General features: G+C 52.8%; 1 protein-coding gene across 4 annotated transcripts in view; it reads right to left on the bottom strand.

The window, feature by feature from the left end:
• ST3GAL1 (ST3 beta-galactoside alpha-2,3-sialyltransferase 1) overlaps positions 1-18,611 on the bottom strand; it is a 94,424-nt gene that overhangs the window by 32,671 nt on the left and 43,142 nt on the right. For 2 of the 4 annotated variants that reach the window (XM_045453590.1, XM_045453591.1), the window contains exon 3: positions 7,312-7,367. The exons of 1 other annotated variant lie outside the window; for it this stretch is intronic. The gene's annotated coding sequence lies outside the window, so the exon portion shown is untranslated. Of the gene's footprint in view, positions 1-7,311; positions 7,368-7,462; positions 7,592-18,611 lie in introns of those variants that run through there. One more of the 4 variants, XM_045453594.1, reaches the window with a different exon arrangement.

The raw sequence follows: 18,611 nt of genomic DNA, 5'->3' as shown, positions 1-18,611 counted from the left end.
CGCTGACCCACAGGACAGAGAACGCCCTTGCGGCCGGGGCGCCAGGTGGGCATTCAACACTGGGAGTCCCCCGCCCACCCCCCATCTGTGTCTCTGCTGAGTCCTGGGGGCGGGAGACTGCACGGCTCGTCCCCGGCTGCCCGTCAAAGGGCTTCCCACTCAGGGAACACAGCACCTTTCACAGCACTTTCTTGTTCTGCCCAATTTGCTTTCAAACAGGTGTCTTTTCATCTTCTCCAGGGCAGCGGTGAGAGACGGACTTTGAAAAGGCTGGTGGCCATCCCGGGGTCTCAGAGAGACCAAGGCTGGACGGGGGGTAGGGGGGGGCCCGGCACGATTCTGGGTGTAGCAGAACATACACAGCACAGGGCAGGCATGGCGACCCAAAGTGCCGGCCCGCAGATTCTGCCAGCTGGGGGACCTCGGGAAGCCTTCCTTGCCTTGGTGTGTCTGCAGAGGGGCTGTCCCACAGGCTTCCGTTCATACTTGTCTTTGGCCTTCTGGGGTCCTGACCCTTTACACCTTCTCCTTCCCTGTCCCAGTGAGTGACCAACACTGTCCTTTACTGGGGAAGACACTACCGGGTGGATTTTGCATGTGTGTGTGTGTGTGTGTGTGTGTGTGTGTGTGTGTGTGTGTTGTGGACCACAGCTTCATAGCAAACATTTCTATGATCCATAGAGAAAAGGAATAATCATCGAAAACCTGGAAAGAGGAGCTATCAGGATGGGTTTGCTTCCTCTTTGCTGTGTATCGGCGTGTTATGGTTTCAAACCCACCTCCCTATGATTTCAGCAAAGCTCTTTTGACCTCAGGGTGGGTTGCCTTCCACCGAGAAAGCCGTGTCAGGACGCTGTCATTCACATCTGCTGGCCGTAAGCACGCGGGAGCTCACGCAGTGCCCAAGTTGCTGGGGGCTTGGCGATAAAAACCTAACGGAGCGGCGGCTATGACATGATGGGCATTTAAACTTCAAATACCAAAGGGACGCCTGGGTGGCTCAGTCGGTCAAGCATCCGACTTCGGCTCAGGTCATGATCTCGCGGTTCAGGAGTTCGAGCCCCACGTCAGGCTCTGTGCTGACAGCTCGGAGCCTGGAGCCTGCTTCGGATTCCGTGTCTCCCTCTCTCTCTGCCCCTCCCCGGCTCGCGCTCTGTCTCTCTGTCTCTTAAAAATAAACATTAAAAAAAGAAGTGTTAAACGTTAAATATCAAGAACTGCGAGGACTCGCTGAGTGTTTGGTCCGGGCAAGGCTCCTCTTTGCTGACCTAAGGAACTCTCCGGAAATCTTGAGACACTTGCTCCTGCCTTGGCCGGGCCATTCCCAGTTGGCAGTGGCATTAACCCGGCAGCTGTCTCAGGAGGAGAAGGGACATCTGTTTCTGCCTTGGCGAGGCTTCTCCTCGTGGGCAGGGGTGCGAGCCACAGAGCTGTCCCTGGGCCACTACGGAGCAGCCCCTGGACCAGCTGTCCCTGGACCTTTGGAGGAGCCCACCTCGCCTGTCAACACCGGTGCCCTCACCGTGAGCTACGTGCCCCGGCATCGAGGGACCCAAGCCGGCAGCTGGTGCTTGGAAGGCCTGACTCCACAGACAACCAGCTCCTAGCAAGATGCACCTCAACTGAATTTGGACTCTATTCCTCCCATCGCCCCTGTGCCTGGAACAACAGTGTAATCCATCACTGGTTTGGAGTATGTTATTTCTTTAATGGCTTATTAAGAGACATCATCCTCTATCCTACTGGCTTGTGAAATATTACTATTATAAATTAGAACTCCCTCAGTGAAGCCGTGTTAAATTATTGGCAGAGACAGTCTCAGTCTCTGAGCAGAACTTGCCTCGAATACAATATTCTTGCTAATGCAGATGATAAGCACATGGTCTTTAGGTTCAACTTCTTTTTTTTTTTTTCAACGTTTATTTATTTTTGGGACAGAGAGAGACAGAGCATGAACGGGGGAGGGTCAGAGAGAGAGGGAGACACAGAATCGGAAACAGGCTCCAGGCTCTGAGCCATCAGCCCAGAACCTGACGCGGGGCTCGAACTCACGGACCGCGAGATCGTGACCTGGCTGAAGTCGGACGCTTAACCGACTGCGCCACCCAGGCGCCCTTTAGGTTCAACTTCTATTTACGAGGCTCTCACAATGTGCCCGGCTGCTAATCTTCTCCCTCTTTTCCAGATAGGTAGCCAGGCCTGGTGAGATAAGAGACTTCTGGTAAGCTTTGGCCTGGACCCGGCCCCAAGAACCTTCACTCCCTCCTGTTTTGGGAGCTCAGCATCTGTGAGCATTGACCGAGCTATCATCCTGCCCCCAAATTCAGAAGGGGAAACTCTGAGCCCGGGTTCTGGGCAGAAGAGGTGTGAGATCTCTCCCATTCATAACAGGCCCTCGTCCACACCCAGGAGCCTCGCGGCGCCTGCCGCGATCCAAGCAACGATAACACGCTAGCTGCTCAGTTAATGGGCGGCGATAAAAAGCAAACCCCGCACCGAACATGCTCTCCTGCTCCCCCGTGCCCCTCGACGCCTGCGAGATCCTCCTAGAACTGGTCCTTGCCTACTTTCCGACCCCACTCTCCACGCCTTCCCTTCACCCACTGTGCTCCCCAGCCCCGTGCCCCCTTGCAAGATGACAAGCCCAGGACCCGTGCACAGCCTGTGTGCCCTGCCCGGATGCTCCTCCCACAGACAGGACAACACCCACCAGTTAACTCAGGATGCTGGGTCCCATGTCAGCTCATCAGAGGGACTCTCTCTGAACCTTCTGCACCCCTGAATCACGCCGTCTACCACTCTCTGCACCTCGCCCACCTCTGTTTTCCAACGTTACATGCTTATGGATAGCTGAAAAGGTTCTCCATGCAATTAGGGTCCTTGAGCTCAGACTCCGTTTTGTTCCCTGTCATGTTCCTACAACAGCGATCTTACATCATCGTGAACGATCACCTGAAAGGTAGGTATTATCCCATTTTACAGATAATAAAACTGGGGCTAAAGACACTGAACAATTGCAATTTGCACAATCTCACAGTTAGTAGGTGTTAGACCTCGGGATCAAATCCAGACTTTTTCTGTGCCAACCTATTGTCAAGAGACACTCCTCCAAGGGTCTCGTGCATTCCCACACGTCCTACTGGGTGGGCTCAGAATGCAAAGCCCTGACCAGTCCTTTATCTGGATTGCTTTTCAGGGTTATGTTTGCAGCAACCAATTGCACGACCTGAGGTAGTCTGGGACCAAAAGAGGGCTTGCTTACCGTTTGCTACAGAATCCCGAACTTTATAATCAGTAAAATGCCCTTGTTAAGTGCCTCGTTGCCCACGAGCAACTTTCTGGCCACTTCCCTTCCCCCCAAATTCACGTGAGACAAGGATGTGTTGGAAGGAAGGAACCAAAAGAAAATTGATTTGACTGAAGAAGGCTAAGCCAATGAATATCGGCGCAGGCATTGTGGAAAACAGATAACACTGACAGGTGAAAGTTGCTCAAATGTTTACATCTTTGTGACCTTCAGAGTCAGCTCAGCCATGAAGTGTCCGGAGTTCGACCGAACGAGGAAAGTGGTCAGGCTGAGCCCGAACGGTCACTGAGAGCACAGACCGTGTCTCATTTACTTCTGTATCTCTGGCACTGTACCCGTATGGGGGCCTGTTTCATGGGCAGATGGACAGAGGGATGACGCCTAACGATAACAGCCTTGCTGGTCGACTCCCACGCTGACTGCTCGTCGGGGAGGAAGCAGGAAGGGCTGGGCTCTCTTACATACGGGAGTTTTTATTTTTATTTTTAAGTTTATTCATTTATCTAGAGGGAGAGAGAGAGAGCGAGCGTGGGGGAGGCGCAGAGAGGGAAAGGGAGAGGGAAAATCCCAAGCAGGCTCCGGACTGTCAACATACAGCACAAGGTGGGACTCGATCCCACAAACTGTGAGACCATGATCTGAGCTGAAATCGAGAGTCAGATGCTTAACCGACTGAGCCACCCAGGCGCCCCCAAATGGGGGCTTGTTAAGCGTTCCTTCTGGGAAACTTTCAAGGAGTTCACAGGCCAGTAACCAGGCAGAACTGCTGTCTGATTATTCTTTTTCCAGCTGAATGAGCTTCAGTTAATGGAACACTTTAATAAGTCCTTCTGGGTCCCAAGGAAAGAGAGACGTTCCTCTGCTCCTAGAAATGAATTTCTGGTTCCACAGCCACAGGCCCCACACCAGAGAGAGGCGAGGACTGCTTGAGGCTCTTATCTGAATGCCCGAGGCAGGATCACCGAGGTCGTGCCCCCTACACTGGGCATCCCTCTGCTGGGAGTTCCAGGCTCACAAAATCAAAAGGGAGCTGCTGGAAGGCTCTGTCCCGATGCCTGACTGCTGCCTGCCTCGGAGGCAAAGGCTTGTGGCATTTCAGGATCACAGAGGAACGGAGGGAGGGCCTTACCTCTCTGCTTCCTTTTCCAAGTAGGGAAAGCAAGGCTCAGGGACGTGACTTGTCCGAGGCTGTATAGGTGTCTGTGGTGGCAGCAAGACTTGAACTCGTAGTCCCGAACTCTCCAAACATGTCCCTTCCAGCACACCCCGCCCGGGAGCTGCTTCGGCAGGTGCCAGACAGGTGTCAGTACCAACCAAGATGGCGGAAGAAGGGACCTCCAGGCGGGACTGGAAGCTGCCCAAGATTACAGCCTGCTGATGGCCGTGCTGGGCCACAGGTATGTCTGCTTCTGCCCCACCCCCCCCCATACCAAATATGAAGCTACTTCAAATGTCAACCAAGAATGAAGTGTACAAAATGGGTTAAGGAATCAGATGAGTCATTTCCTATTAGATATACACTTTTCTTCTGCTCCACTCAATTCTGTTTGATTTCTTCTTCTTGTCTTTTCTCTTCTCTCTCTTTTTTTTTTTTTTTGCTACATAGCCATGACCCCCTACCTCACCCCTGCAGACACCTGGAGGTGACAGATGGAGGAGACAACAGAGACTAGTAGCTGTGTTGGTGGGAGAGTGGGGAGGCAAACATAAAGAGGGTCGAAGAGTGTTCTGGTACAACAGTCACATTCCCTGCCCCAGGGCCTTTGCACCTGCCACCCTTCCTGCCCCGCCTAGAAAATTCTTAGCCTAGAATCCACACAGCTTGCTCTCTGGCTGCATTCATGGTTCTGCCCACATGCCCTCCTTGGAGGGGCCTTCCCTGATCCCCCTAAAATCTCATCGCTGTCAGTGCTCCCTTGCTCAGCTACATTTCCCTTTGCAGACTCAGTCACAAAATGACACTTCACTGTACACGGTATTCTTTCTCTATTTGTCTCTCTTCCCCCACTAGGTGGGGCAGGGACCTCACCTGCGTCCTTTACTGCTGTGTCCCCCATACTGAGAACAGCGGTGGGCCCTCAATATGTGTGGGCCTCACACAGGATGCAAAGTGCTCAGAGCTCAGCGAGCAGAGGTCCCTTTGGGTTTGTGTAGAGTGGGAGGTGGTGGGGGAGGGGGAGTTCTGGGTCATTTCTGGGCCTCAGTGTCCTCATATGGAAAATGGATGGTGACAGTGACATCCTCAAGGCAGGGTGGCCCACGGATGGCCCAGGGCAAGTGTCCGGCTCAGGGCGGGTGCCCTCTCCCCTCGGGAGGTTTCCGCCTCCGACCTGAGCTCTGTTGGCCCCGGACCGAGCAGACCAGTCACCTTCGGGGACGGGAGGCAGAGCTCCGCCTACAGACTTCCTCTGGCTTTTGCAAAAACAATAAAGCCAAAAATACTACAAAACCGCACTCTACATCTGTGCAGGCAGCGAGAGCTGTGGCGAGCAAGTGTGCATCCTGCCTCCTGGGGTCCTCTGTGGCAAGGCAGGATGTGGGGCTCACGGCATGGGAGGGGCACCCGGCCCTACCACGGGGCCCATGGGTCTGGTTCCCAGAGAGCCCGCGGCCTCAGAGTGACTTCCACGGAATACTGGGATGTCAGATGGAGGGGGACTCGTTCCCCCCGGGCGTGCGTGTGACTCTGGATTTGTCCCAACCAGGGTACCCATGGAGGGTGGGGCTGTTTTCATCACGTATCACCCCTTTCTCAGTCAGTCCCCTGCCCCGATGGGCTTTTCCTTGTCAACTCAGGAGCATAAGCGGCTGCATGAGCATCATCAAAGACTCATTGCCGCTCTGGCCAGAAACCACAAGGATCCCACTGTACGGATGGACAAATTGAGGCCCAGTGAAGGTAAAGGACTTGGTGAAATTCACCCAGTGCAACGTGGCGGAACCAGACCTAGAACCAGCTTTCCGGACTTCTGGACGAGGACGTTAGTGAGGTCGTGGTTGCCGGGTTTTGTTTAAGCTAGAATCTTACCCAGGCAGAAACTAACTACTGAAAAAGATTTTCCAGTTGAGGGGGGCGGGGCCCAGCCCGGACGCTGGGGCCTCCCCACCACCCCGAAGCTGGCTTGAAAACCAACATCACACCCACCTCTACCCCTACTCTAGAGTTTTCTCTGAGGACTTAGGAGACCAAATCAGGCGGTTCATCTGCGGTCACGTTACTAAGTGGGGCTTGTTCATTCTCAAAGATTTTTCAGAAGCAGGTTCTAGGAAACCTTCTGAAAACAAGAGAGTGGGCCTCAAGGATGAGGAAACGGAGACGGGCACTCTTGGTGACGGGAGAGGGGGGGAGCGTGAGAAGTAGCAGGACTGGAAAGCGGAGATGGTCAGAATCACACTGAGGGTGCAGAAAAGGCTGGCGCAGGTTAGCCCTTGGCAATGCACCTGCTTGAGTGTGGGATGAGGGCGCTGGGGGCCTGGGCTGGTGTCAGCCCGGTGCTGGACCCCACTTCCGCCACCTGTCCTGCCCTCCTTCCCACCGCGAAGTCAAGGATCGTACTTTCTGAATCACAAAGACACCTCCACGGTCAAAATGGTCTATAGGTACAGTCTGCACATGAAATGTAAGACATGCTTTATGACGGGGCGCAGAATGCATTTCTCATGCCGAACGCGTTGGTGACTTGGGGCATTTAAACGTAGCGAAAAGGGGACGCCCTTGGTTAAGCAGAACTTTCCAGTGATTCGATGAGCGTCCGGTTCCCTGAACACTGCCCCGCCGTGCGGGATTAGAAAGGATCCCCTTCAAAATATCCTGTATGTCTGGAGGGCCTACTGTGCTCTGTAGGAGGCACCGGGAGAGTTACGACACTAACCAGGTCACAGGTCTCCCACCCTTGGCTGCCGGGGGACAACCATTTCAACGCAGTTTAAGACAGAGAAAGCAAGCAATTAACAGCACAGGCTCTGGAGTCACAGAGAGCTGGGCTCAAGTTCCAGCCACTCACCAGCTGTGCGATCTCGGGGGGAGTGCCTCAACCTCTCTGAGCCTCGGCTTCTTCATCTGAAAAACAGAAAAAAAAAGTACTCAGACTTACCGCAGGGAGAAGGCGGGAAGATCTCTCCAGACTGTGCCAGCAACAAGCTAAGCTCACACACCCAGAGTAAATAGGGAGTGCTATTCTGATGGCAGAGCCCTGTCAAGCCCACTGGTGGCGAAAGAGAAGAGTCACCAGCAGAGCGCGGGGTCAGAGCCGGGAGCACTGAGTGGGGAGGCTCTGTGCTCCAAAATGTAAACGAACGCTGTGCACTGCGCGATCTCTGAGGCCACTTCCTGCCCTAGATCGGAGACCAGGGGCCGGGGTGTGTCTAATTTGGAGATGTCCTGTGCACCCGGCAGGGTCAGCCACTCCACACACCCTGTGCAACCTCACGGTTGCACGCACAGTCCCCGAGGCAGCTCCGGCCTCCCGTCGGACCTGGGAGGAAACTGAGGCTCAGACGCGCGGAGTGGCTTGGTGCGGCCACAGGAGCGGGGAGGGGCGGCGCGGGACTGGAAGCTATTGTTCCCCCATGATGGGAAGAGAGAGGCCCGTGCAGGTGGCACCTGCAACCGGGCTGGTGGCAAGTCCCGGCTCACGTGGGGGGCGGGGGGAGGAGGGTCTGACTCTGGAATGTTCTAACTGGCAGGAATCAGACAGCTGGGCATTTTGTAAAGGGAGAGGTTACTTGAATCTGAGACTCAGGAAGTATTATTGTTGTTCTGGCTTTTTTCCTAAGTGCTGGGGGTGGTGGGGAGGCTCCCAAAACAGTAATAAGGACAGATGAAAATCCCGCCCCAGCTCTCCCCATGGTATTAATAATAAGCCCTCAGCTTGCAGTAGCTTCAGCCGCTCGCTGTCGCGGCTCTCGTCACCTGTGAGGCATGCAAAATGCTTTCCCTCTGGGAGTGGGGATGAAGAGAACTTTCTATAGCATTCCAATTTTAGTACGTGTGCCTGCCAAGGCAAGCAAGAAAAGAACTTTCGGAATAGTCAAGACCACCTGGGCTTGTTTCTCTCCCTCTCACCTGAACACACCTGCACCCGTGGATCTGAGCTCACTGACCTCTGCAGGTCAACAATGGATGACCCAGAGGCCCATGGATGTTAATATTACAGAGCAGCCGCTCCGGCCAGCGGGAGTCAGTGCCCAGGATGGGCTGTCCTGCCTCTGTCTGACTCTCCATGGAAACAACATGAAAGGAGAGATTTTTAGAAAGTATACAATAGTTTAATTCGAAGTAATTACTTTCTAGAATAAGCAGTGTGTGTTGTTTGCACCCTTTTTCCTGCCACAGGTCGGGGAGCATTGGGCAGGGGGACATAGTCTTGCATAACTAACACTGGATGAGCTTCAAGGCCATCAGGGCAGCGGCTAGCTGTGTATCTTTCAGTGAGTCACTTTTCCACCATGCCTCAGTTTCCTGATCTGTAAAGTAGGGAGAATGACAGTGTCTAGCTCCCGGCTTGCTTAAAAGATTAAGAAGGCCAACATACATGAAGTGTTTAAACTATGCCTGGCATATAGTAAGTCCTCTCTATGGGAAAAGCTGCCATCATCATAATCACCATCACCACCACCACCAAGATCACCATCGCCATCATCACCACCATCAATATCATCTCCATCATCATCGTCATATCTTCATCATCACCTTCACCATCACCATCATCATATATTCATCACCATCATATCAACAGCAGTGGCGTAACCATTATATCTTTATCATTATCATATCATTACCATCATCATATCACCATTACCATCACTATCACCATCATTACCACCATCACCTCCATCAACATCACCATCACCATCTCCATCAACATCATCATCAACATCAACATCATCATCACCATCACCATCACCATCTCCATCAACATCACCATCTCCATCAACATCATCACCACTATCACCTCCATCAACATCACCATCACCATCTCCATCAACATCATCATCAACATCAACAACATCACCATCAACATCATCATCACCATCACCATCTCCATCACCATCAACATAACCATCATCACCACCACCATCTCCATCAACATCATCACCACTATCACCTCCATCAACATCATCATCAACATCAACATCATCACCATCAACATCATCACCACTATCACCTCCATCAACATCACCATCAACATCATCATCACCATCACCATCAACATCATCATCACCATCACCATCACCATCTCCATCACCATCAACATCACCATCTCCATCAACATCATCATCACCATCATCACCACCATCACCTCCATCAACATCATCACCACTATCACCTCCATCAACATCATCATCACCGTCTCCATCAACATCATCACCATCAGCATCATCATCGCCAACACTATCACCATCATCATCATCACTGCTCTCATCTCCATCACCATTCACCGTCACCATCTACTCTGGGCCAGATGTGACACATCTTATGGGAAGTGTCATTGATCCCGTTTCCCAGATGAGGAAATTGAGCCTGCGAGAGTCAACACGCACAGACTTTTCGTTGTGCCAATAATTAATTAGCAGTGAGCTGGGAGGAGGCACATGGCACCATCTTCCCCAACACTGCTGAGCTGAGCTGAGCCACATCAAGCAGAGGACTTGGAAAGGCAGGCTGTCCCCATGTCCTTTGATCATTTTCTCCTTAGCTGGTGGATCCCTCTGTTAAACACACAGCCTCAGACACATCCCTCCCTAAGCAAAGCCACATATGTATTAGGAATAAGAGACAAACACGGAGTTTGGAGTGTTGCCACCGAATCCCAAGAGGAGACTCTGAGCCTGGTGGTTCTATGAATGGCTACTCAAGACAAATACCCAAACTCATAAACGAGACCCAGAAACTTCCCTGGACACAAAGCCGTGCGAGTGAGTTCTCCTGATGCCCATCCACATCCAGCCCTGTTGTGCAGGGTCATTATGGTGCTTTCTTGGTGGGGGACAGTATCTGTGGCAGGGGGCTTGGAGAATTACTGCCACTTGGGGGTTTACAACAGCATCTTTGTAAAAAGAATCTCTCAGAGTCAATTCCGGTTCTGAACATTGCCCAATTACCTTAGTGTAGGCACCAAAGGCCACAAGAAAATGAAAATCTACTGAGATTTTGCTGGTGAGAACTTGGGCCATTTTCTTATTTTTTGTTTGTTTAAACTCCAGTAGAGTTAGCATACAGCATTATGTTGGTTCCAGGCATACAATACAGCGATTCAACAGTCCCATATATTACCCAGCGTGGCATTATCTACAGTAGCTAAGTTATGGAGGCAGCCTTAGTGTCCATCAACAGATGAACGGGTAAAGAAGATATGGTGTATCTATGCAATGGAATACTATTCGGCCATAAAAAAGGAGTGAAGTCTTGCCATTTGCAAAACATCCATCTTGATGTGGTAGATCCCGGTTGGCATAAGACAAGGACATGCCTCAAACCACAGCAGGTGAGCAACACCCAGGGCTCCCCCAAACCTGGGTGGCTCCCATTAACTGCTTCCTGCTTCACCACAGGATGACAAAAAATGTCTTCTCTGAGCACCTAGTTTGTGCCAGGGAATTGGGACAGGTGACAAGGACATAAAGACGAATGGAATGAGGAGTCATCATGGCAGAGAAATGCCCCATCAGTACAGTTCGGGCCAAGTGACAACCAAGCACGAATGGCAACCTGGCTCCTATTCAGTGTTTCCTTTTGAAGCCCTACCCGCCCTCTCACCCCCCGCCCCTGCCAACGGGGCTGTTATTTGGAGACAAGGCCTATAGGGAGGTAATTAAGGGGAGATGCGGTCATACGATTGGGGCCCTAGTCCCACAGACCAGCATCCTTGTAAGAAAAAGAAGAGACTGGGGGTGCCTGGTTGGCTCCGTCGGTTAAACGTCCGACTTCGGCTCAGGTCATGATCTCGCGGTCCGTGAGTTCGAGCCCCGCATCGGGCTCTGTGCTGACAGCTCAGAGCCTGGAGCCTGTTTCAGATTCTGTGTCTCCCTTTCTCTCTGATCCTCCTCCGTTCAAGCTCTGTCTCTCCCTGTCTCAAAAATAAACGTTAAAAAAACTAAAAAGAAAGAAAGAAAGAAAGAAAGAAAGAAAGAAAGAAAGAGAAGAGACCCTGAAATGCACTCACAGTGCACACGTAAAGAAAGACCAGCAAGGACACCGCAGAAAAATGGCCGTCTACAAGCCGGGAAGAGAAGTCTCACGAGACACCACCTTTGACGGCAACTCGATCTTGGACTTCTAGCCCAAGTGAGAAAGAGAAAATAAGTTTTCGTTGTTTACGACACCCAGCTGTAGAACTCTGTTATGGCAGCCCCAGGAGACTCACGCAGGGCTGTAACTGTCATGCCCATTTTACAGATGAGGAAGCTGGGGCATGAGGAGGAGAAGTACCTTCCGGAAGGCCACCCAGCTACTAAATGGTAGAGCCAGGGGTCAAAACTATGCGTCTGGCTGCAGAGCCCAGCAGTTTACGGCCAACTGCGTTACACAAATACGTATTTCCTGCCCCCTCGGTCCCTACTTTCACTGTGAGAAGACTATACCTCCCCCCTGCTTTGATGTTCGGTCTGGTCAGCTCTCTTGCTTTGGCCACTGGGATGTCAACAGATAGGAAGTGTGCCATCTCTTGGCAGAAGGCTTAAGTTTGATTATGCGGGGGCACCTGGGTGGTGCAGTCGGTTGAGCGTCGGACTCTTGGTTTCAGCTCAGGTCACGGTCCCAGGGTCATGGGATCAAACCCCATGTTGGGCTCTGCACTGAGCATAAAAAATGCTTGAGATTCTCTCTCCTTCTGCCTCTCTTCCCCACTTGTACTCTCTCTATCTCTCTCTAATAATAATAATACATTTGGTTATCTGTTTTTTTTTTCAGTTCTAGCATGAGTGTGGCACACCCTAGATAATGACTATCTTTGGCCCAGGCCTTAGAGAAAACTCAAGGAACATTGTTGAGCCACAGCCGGCCTGCAATTGACCCACAGTCTACTTGTAATGTGAACAAGAAATAAGCATTTGTTGAAAGTCACTGAGATTTAGGGATTGTTTGTTATGCAGCAAAGCTGACACATGTAGGGCTCGGTTTGCAATTATTCTATCTGCAACCAACCAACATCCAATGTGTAAGAATGGGGTAGGAGCTCAGGAGATCTGACTTCCAGCACAGGCTCTGCCATTCGCCAGCTCTTTGGCATTCGCTTCTCTGCGCCTCGGTTTCCTCAGTGGCAAAATGGGGATAATAATAGTACCTACATCCTGAGGTTGACACAAAGAGTCTGCGAGAGAGGATATCAAGTCCTCAGCGTAGTGCCTGACCTAGGAAGGGCTCACTATGGTTGTCAAGGAGGATGCGTGTGATGTGTTAAAGCTAAAGAAACACGGCTGGGTTCAGATCAAGTGCTCCTTTTTCAGTGCATCCTTATGGCTAGCACCCCCTTGGCCAGCCAGTGTGGAGGTCTACGTTCTACCAGAGGATGCCCAGAGCCCGGTCCTCCTCAGGGAGGCAGCAGGAAGTTGGATAAGGAAGGAGCAGGGAGGCCCTTGGGTCTTGTGAAGGGGAAGCTGGGCTCTCTCCCAGGCCCAGAGTTGTTGGGGAAGCATGGGTTGGAAAGAAGGGTAGAAAGGTACCTTGAAGGGCTGGCTCCTTTTCTCTCACCCACAGATGAGAAACTAAGGCCCAGAAAGGGGAGTGTCTTCCCCAAGGTCATACAGCTGGTTAGCATCAGAACTTGGACCAGAACCTTGGTCTCCTGAGAGCAGCTCAGGCATCATTCCACCGCCTCCTGCTCATTTAGGAAGAAATGAGACTCATTCCTCATGCCGGCTTGGAAGGCAAATGTCAAGTGTCTCTATCCTCGTGGGTGGATTTACCAAAACTCAACACTGATTCAACAAGCTTTCCTTTGAGTCACTTCAAAACACCCCCTTCTCTTTCTGGGAAAGTCAATCCTGTTCACAGATCCCGGATTCTGGAACAGGTGGTGAGGCCGTCAGCTGTGAATACATGGCAGGCCATACAACAGGAGTTGGTGGTTGCTACAGTTGTTCTTTTGAGGGTCCCTGTTCACTGGTCTGTGTTCCCCCAAGCCTCCCAATAGGCAATAGACAACTGCCTGTCAAGAGCATGGGACCGGCTGCTCTATGTTAGAGAAGACACAGACTGTGCTGGGCAGGGAGGGCTTCAGGGAGGAGGCAGCCCTGGCCCCAGATCTAGAGAAATGGGAAGAATGTGACAAGGCACAAGAGGAAAGGAATTCCAGAGTCCTGTAGGGTCAAGTTTTGAAAGGGAGCAAGGAGAACAAACGTTTCACGTTTTTGCTTTTGTTTTTGTTTTTGTTTTGCCGGGGGCGGGAGGGCAGAGCTGACAATGAGTAAGAGTAGAAGAGGCCGTAATTGGAATTTTCAGGGAGGACAACTCAAGTGAGCTTCAGTTGATTCGTCTGAAAAATGGGGAAACTGAGGCCAACGGCATAGGCTCCTGGAGGGTAGCAAATGATGGAACACACATGGAGTATCTCAGCGTAGTCACACAGGTGGTTTAGAGCTGCACCCCCAACACAGCAGCTCCTGTTGAGAGACAGTCCCTCATGGTCTCTTGTGCATCTATGTCTCTTAGAAGCAGAATTACTGGCAGCTTCTGTTCTGGGCTAGCTTTTCAAGGATGTATAGGGAATGGAAGGTAGGGGGAGGGTGTCCGTCTGGAGCAGTATCATAATGTCCCCCCCCCAAGGGGAAAAGTTGGGGAGGTTTGCTTGCAGCCTGTTCTAAAAGATCATGGTTCCTCATCCGCGAAGCAAAGCCAGGGGAAATGAGGCCAACATGAAGCTCAGGCTGTGGGCTGTGCTGTGAGTAACAAAGTCCTTTGTCTCTGATCCAGGAAACTCATGTCTTCCGCCGGCATCTGGCATCCAGCTAAGGTCTTAGCTAGCAAGTAGAGTAACGCCTCCGGATCTCCTCAGTTCTTTACAGCCGCTGGCCACACGTGGCTACGTCTCCTTAAAACTAAATGAGGGGCGCCTGGGTGGCGCAGTCGGTTAAGCGTCCGACTTCAGCCAGGTCACGATCTCGCGGTCCGTGAGTTCGAGCCCCGCGTCGGGCTCTGGGCTGATGGCTCAGAGCCTGGAGCCTGTTTCCGATTCTGTGTCTCCCTCTCTCTCTGCCCCTCCCCCGTTCATGCTCTGTCTCTCTCTGTCCCAAAAATAAATAAAAACGATGAAAAAAAAAATTAAAACTAAATGAAATGTAAAATTTAGCTCCTCAGTTGTATTAGCCAAATATCCAGAACGCAACGGTGGGTGGCTACTGGACTGGACAGTACAGATCTGGACCATTTCCATCGCCGGGAAAGTTCTCTTGGCGGGCCCTGGTCTAGTAGATAAGAGCACAGGGTTTGGGGTTCGATCCCTGATTCTACTACTTACTGCCCAGGAGCATTTGAGCAAGTTACTTCACCTCTTTGGGCCCCTCTTCCTCATCTGTAAGGCCAGAGACACAGGGCTGAGTTCACGGATTCTCGCAAGGATTTCACAAGATAACCCGTACAAAGTATACCCAGCCTGGGCCTACGGTGAGGGCTCCCTAACCAAGAGCTAACGTTTTCAGGTAGTGAGCGAATGCCAGTTCCCCCCCCTCACACCACAGTTGAGGGTGGTGGCAGGCAACATGAGGGAGGTGACGGAATAGGTGGGAAGGTGGCAAAACCCAGAGGGGCCTGGGAAGCCAGGCCCAGAGGCCTTGCCTTATGCCAAAGGCGAGTGGGAGCCTTAGAAGATTGTAGACACAGGGATGCCTCTTCTCCCCCAGCCCAAGCTCACGGAGGCAGCGCAGAGAGAAGAGAGATCACAGGCTCTGGCCCAGAAGAGGGAGGTGACATTCTGCACCGCTAGCTGTAAGGCCTCGGGCCAGATGTTTTACCTCAAGAGCCAGGGCTTAGGCCGTGCAGACACCGGCATTATGAGACCCACGTCGCAGGGTTACCGAGAGAGTTAAGTGAGACGACCCGTGCAAAGCTCCCGGTTTCTGGCACACAGTAGGGACACGAGGAAAAGAAAATCTTCTCTGGGCTGGCCTAGAGGACAAGCAGGAAACCTGAGTGGCACCGAGGGGCAGGAGCTGGTAACCAAGAGATGCTGGGCTTTCCTTAGGTTGCAGATTACTCCCAGTGACCTCCGGAGTCCCTTCAGCTGGAAAGGCAGGTTTCAGGTTTTCATTTCTCAGCCAGGGTCGGGCTACTTGGACGGCTCTGTGTCCCCATAGAGCAGATGGTATTGCCACCAGCCTGAATGGCCATTCCCCCCTCAGCTGCTGTGACCGTCGGCTCCGGGGGATCAGCCAGGTTGGACGGGAGCTGCCCTCCCTGGGAGGCGACCACACCCTGGTCCCCTTCCCCCCGGGCAGCCCCCGGACAATGACGGAGGTGCCCGGGGTTACAGGATGCTGGCATCCTTTGGCTCAGTGTGGAACCAACCCTATTGTGGACGCATTTTGTGCTCAGGGGTCCCATGGAGTCAGCTAAGGGTTGACTACAGCTGGAGGCGCAGCCCTGCTCAGCTTCTCTCCCCCACCCTGCTCTGTCCTGTCCCCCTCACTGCCCCGCCCCCCTTCTCCTGGAGCACCTCCTTGGTAATCCACACACAGCCGAACGCCTGCCTCAGGCTCTGCTGGGAGGGAACTGAGATCCCTGCATAAAGCTGGCCTGAGCCACAACCGTCAGTAAGAGGAAGCTGCACGAGTGAAATGTTTTCAAGTTCAGAGAACTTTGCAAGAGCGAGGGATCTCTTCGGCAACCGCCTGGTCCAAACCCTTGGCTTCATAATGAGCAACCAGACGCCCTCGGTCATTTAGCGAAGACTCATCGGGGCCCAGAATGTGCCAGGCTCTGTTTTGGATGCTGGGGACTCAAGGGCGAACAAGGCAGCACCCCCCCCTCTTCTTGAAGCTTCCAGATCACATCAAAAGCAGGTCACAGCGAACACCACCGGGGCCCCCAGGCCAACGCCACCTTTCACGCCGGATTATTTCGACAAGTGCCAGCTCCACTTCCCACGCGGCTTCTCTGGGCTTCCATGTGAAGGCGCCCATCAGACACGAGGCCGATAAATATTTCATTGTCCTTCCATCTCATCCCACATCAAATGAAATGCGGCTGCGGGAGGCGTGGGGGAACGAGTCGGAGATGAGTCGAGGCAAGAGGGTGGGTTTTCGAAGGGGCTCGCTGCTCTCTGAAGCGGGTTCTGCCGCTTGCCTGCCAGCCAGCCTGAAACCAGTACTGAAAGCCTCTGGGGCCTCAGTCTCTTTGTCCGGAATGTGGGCACGCCGGTAGCCATGACAAAGAGGAGTGAAGGCGGCTCACAGACTCGGCAGGCTGGGCACGGGTATCTGGTCTCATCACCACCGACAGTGTGTGTGCTTGGGCTTGGGGGGGGGGCGGTTCTCCTCTGCCCAGGGTGGGGGGCAGGATGGAGCAGGAGTCTGAGAAGGCCAGCCCCCAGTTCTTTCTTCCGAAGTCCTCACACTGTGCAATTCTCCGTAACAACCACTGACTTTTCCACTAGGAATCTAAGTGATCGGTCACAGCGGACAGAGGGCAGAGGAGCGAAACCCTCGCCACTCTCCCTCTTTGAGTCTCCAGCGTTCTTACCCAGTGCCCGAATTAAATCCCTTCGACGTACCTGCACATTTTGGCAGTAAATACTCATCTCAGGGGTTTTGAAAAGAGCAGCAAACACCTTCTGAAAATTCTCATCAAGCCGAGGCCCGCGAAGGATGGAGCGGCAAGGTTATCCGGGTGTGGGGCTTTCATTAGCGGTGTAGGGGGAGGGAGACGTGCAGGGAACCTCTAAGTCCCTGGGGAAACAGTGAAAAAGAATATAATGGAAACACAGAAGGGCGACTGTGAACACCTACTAGGTACCTAGCAGGTAACGTTTGCCAACTACTCACACGTGCACAGTTTCAAACGCTTTATGTGGATTAAGCCATTTCATCTTCCAAACAACCTAGTATTAGGGGCCTCGTGTCACTTCCTCTTTGGGCAAGCACAGAGAGGTGAAGTCACTCGTCCAAGGTCACATGGCCAGTAGATGGCAATGTCAGTACCTGAATCCAGATTGCCGGGCTCCGGGGCTGACGCTGATGGTGACACAGGACTTAAAAGTCGTCTCCCTTCCCCTGGGCTACAGACCACAGACCTTGTTACATGTAATCACGCCCATTTTTTTTTTTTTTTAGCTTTAAAAAAAATGTTTATTTATTTTGAGAGAGAGGGAGATGGAGCGTGAGTAGGGGAGGGGCAGAGAGAGAGAGAGAGAGAGAGAATCCCAAACAGGCTCTGGACCATCAGCACAGAGCCCGAGGCAGAGCTCAGTCTCACGAACTGTGAGATCATGACCCGAGCCGAAATCAAGAGACTGACGCTTAACCGACCGAGCCACCGGGGGGGGGCCCCGATCACTTGCATTCTTAAGGAGCATCCGTCAAGGTGCAGACAGGTAAAGGGTCTCCCTGTGAGCGCGCTTGGAGACTCAAACCCAAGCGTCCTGTCCTCCGGGTGCCCTGAGGCCACCCAAGCCAAGGGTGGGCAGGGGAGAGAAGCTGGGAGGGAAGGAGAAGAAAAGCCACTGGACCCCGCAAATCCGGACAAGCAAATGCATCTCTCCACTGGCCCTTTGCAGAACCTGCTGGGGCTTTTGAGTTTTTAATTAAAATTTTTGACAGGCAAGCTGTCTCCTGCAGGCAGCGCTGGGTAGAAGAACCCCTACAAGAAAGGACCCGAAGACAAGTCTAGAGCAGTCTCCTCTGGCGTGGTGTAAAACCCACGTGTGATTCTTTACCATCAGGCTGACAACTCAGTCCGTAGGAGGGTCCAGATCTGGGGGGGGAGGAGAGGGAGCAAAGGGGACTCGTCGCGTCTGGGGAAGTTGGGGACCCTCGCTTGGGGTCCCATGGGGGCTACCCAGGACTAACTGGCCGAAGGGACAGGAGTGTCCCCTGAGAACACACTTGAAAATCAAGGTCGGTGATGAGAACAAAGGTCAGAGAGGAGAGCACAGGGCACACAGGGCACAGGAAACCCCTCGGGAGCCATCCTCCACTCTGGCCCACCCTGCTCGCGTCTCGATGCCTCTGGCCTTGACCCCGCCCTGTGCCTCGTCTATAGCGGGGGCCTCCCTCACTTCCCCCGGGGACTTGGGACGTCCAACGTGCAGATTCGGGCCAGGACGTCCAGGATGCCTTGTCTTGAACCAACTGCCAGAATGAATCACTCATG

Source organism: Leopardus geoffroyi, chromosome C3 (assembly GCF_018350155.1).
Source record: "Leopardus geoffroyi isolate Oge1 chromosome C3, O.geoffroyi_Oge1_pat1.0, whole genome shotgun sequence".
NCBI classification, from domain to species: Eukaryota; Metazoa; Chordata; class Mammalia; order Carnivora; family Felidae; genus Leopardus; species Leopardus geoffroyi.
The sequence above is the reverse complement of the archived record's forward strand: the minus strand, read 5'-3'. Positions and strand labels throughout refer to the sequence as shown.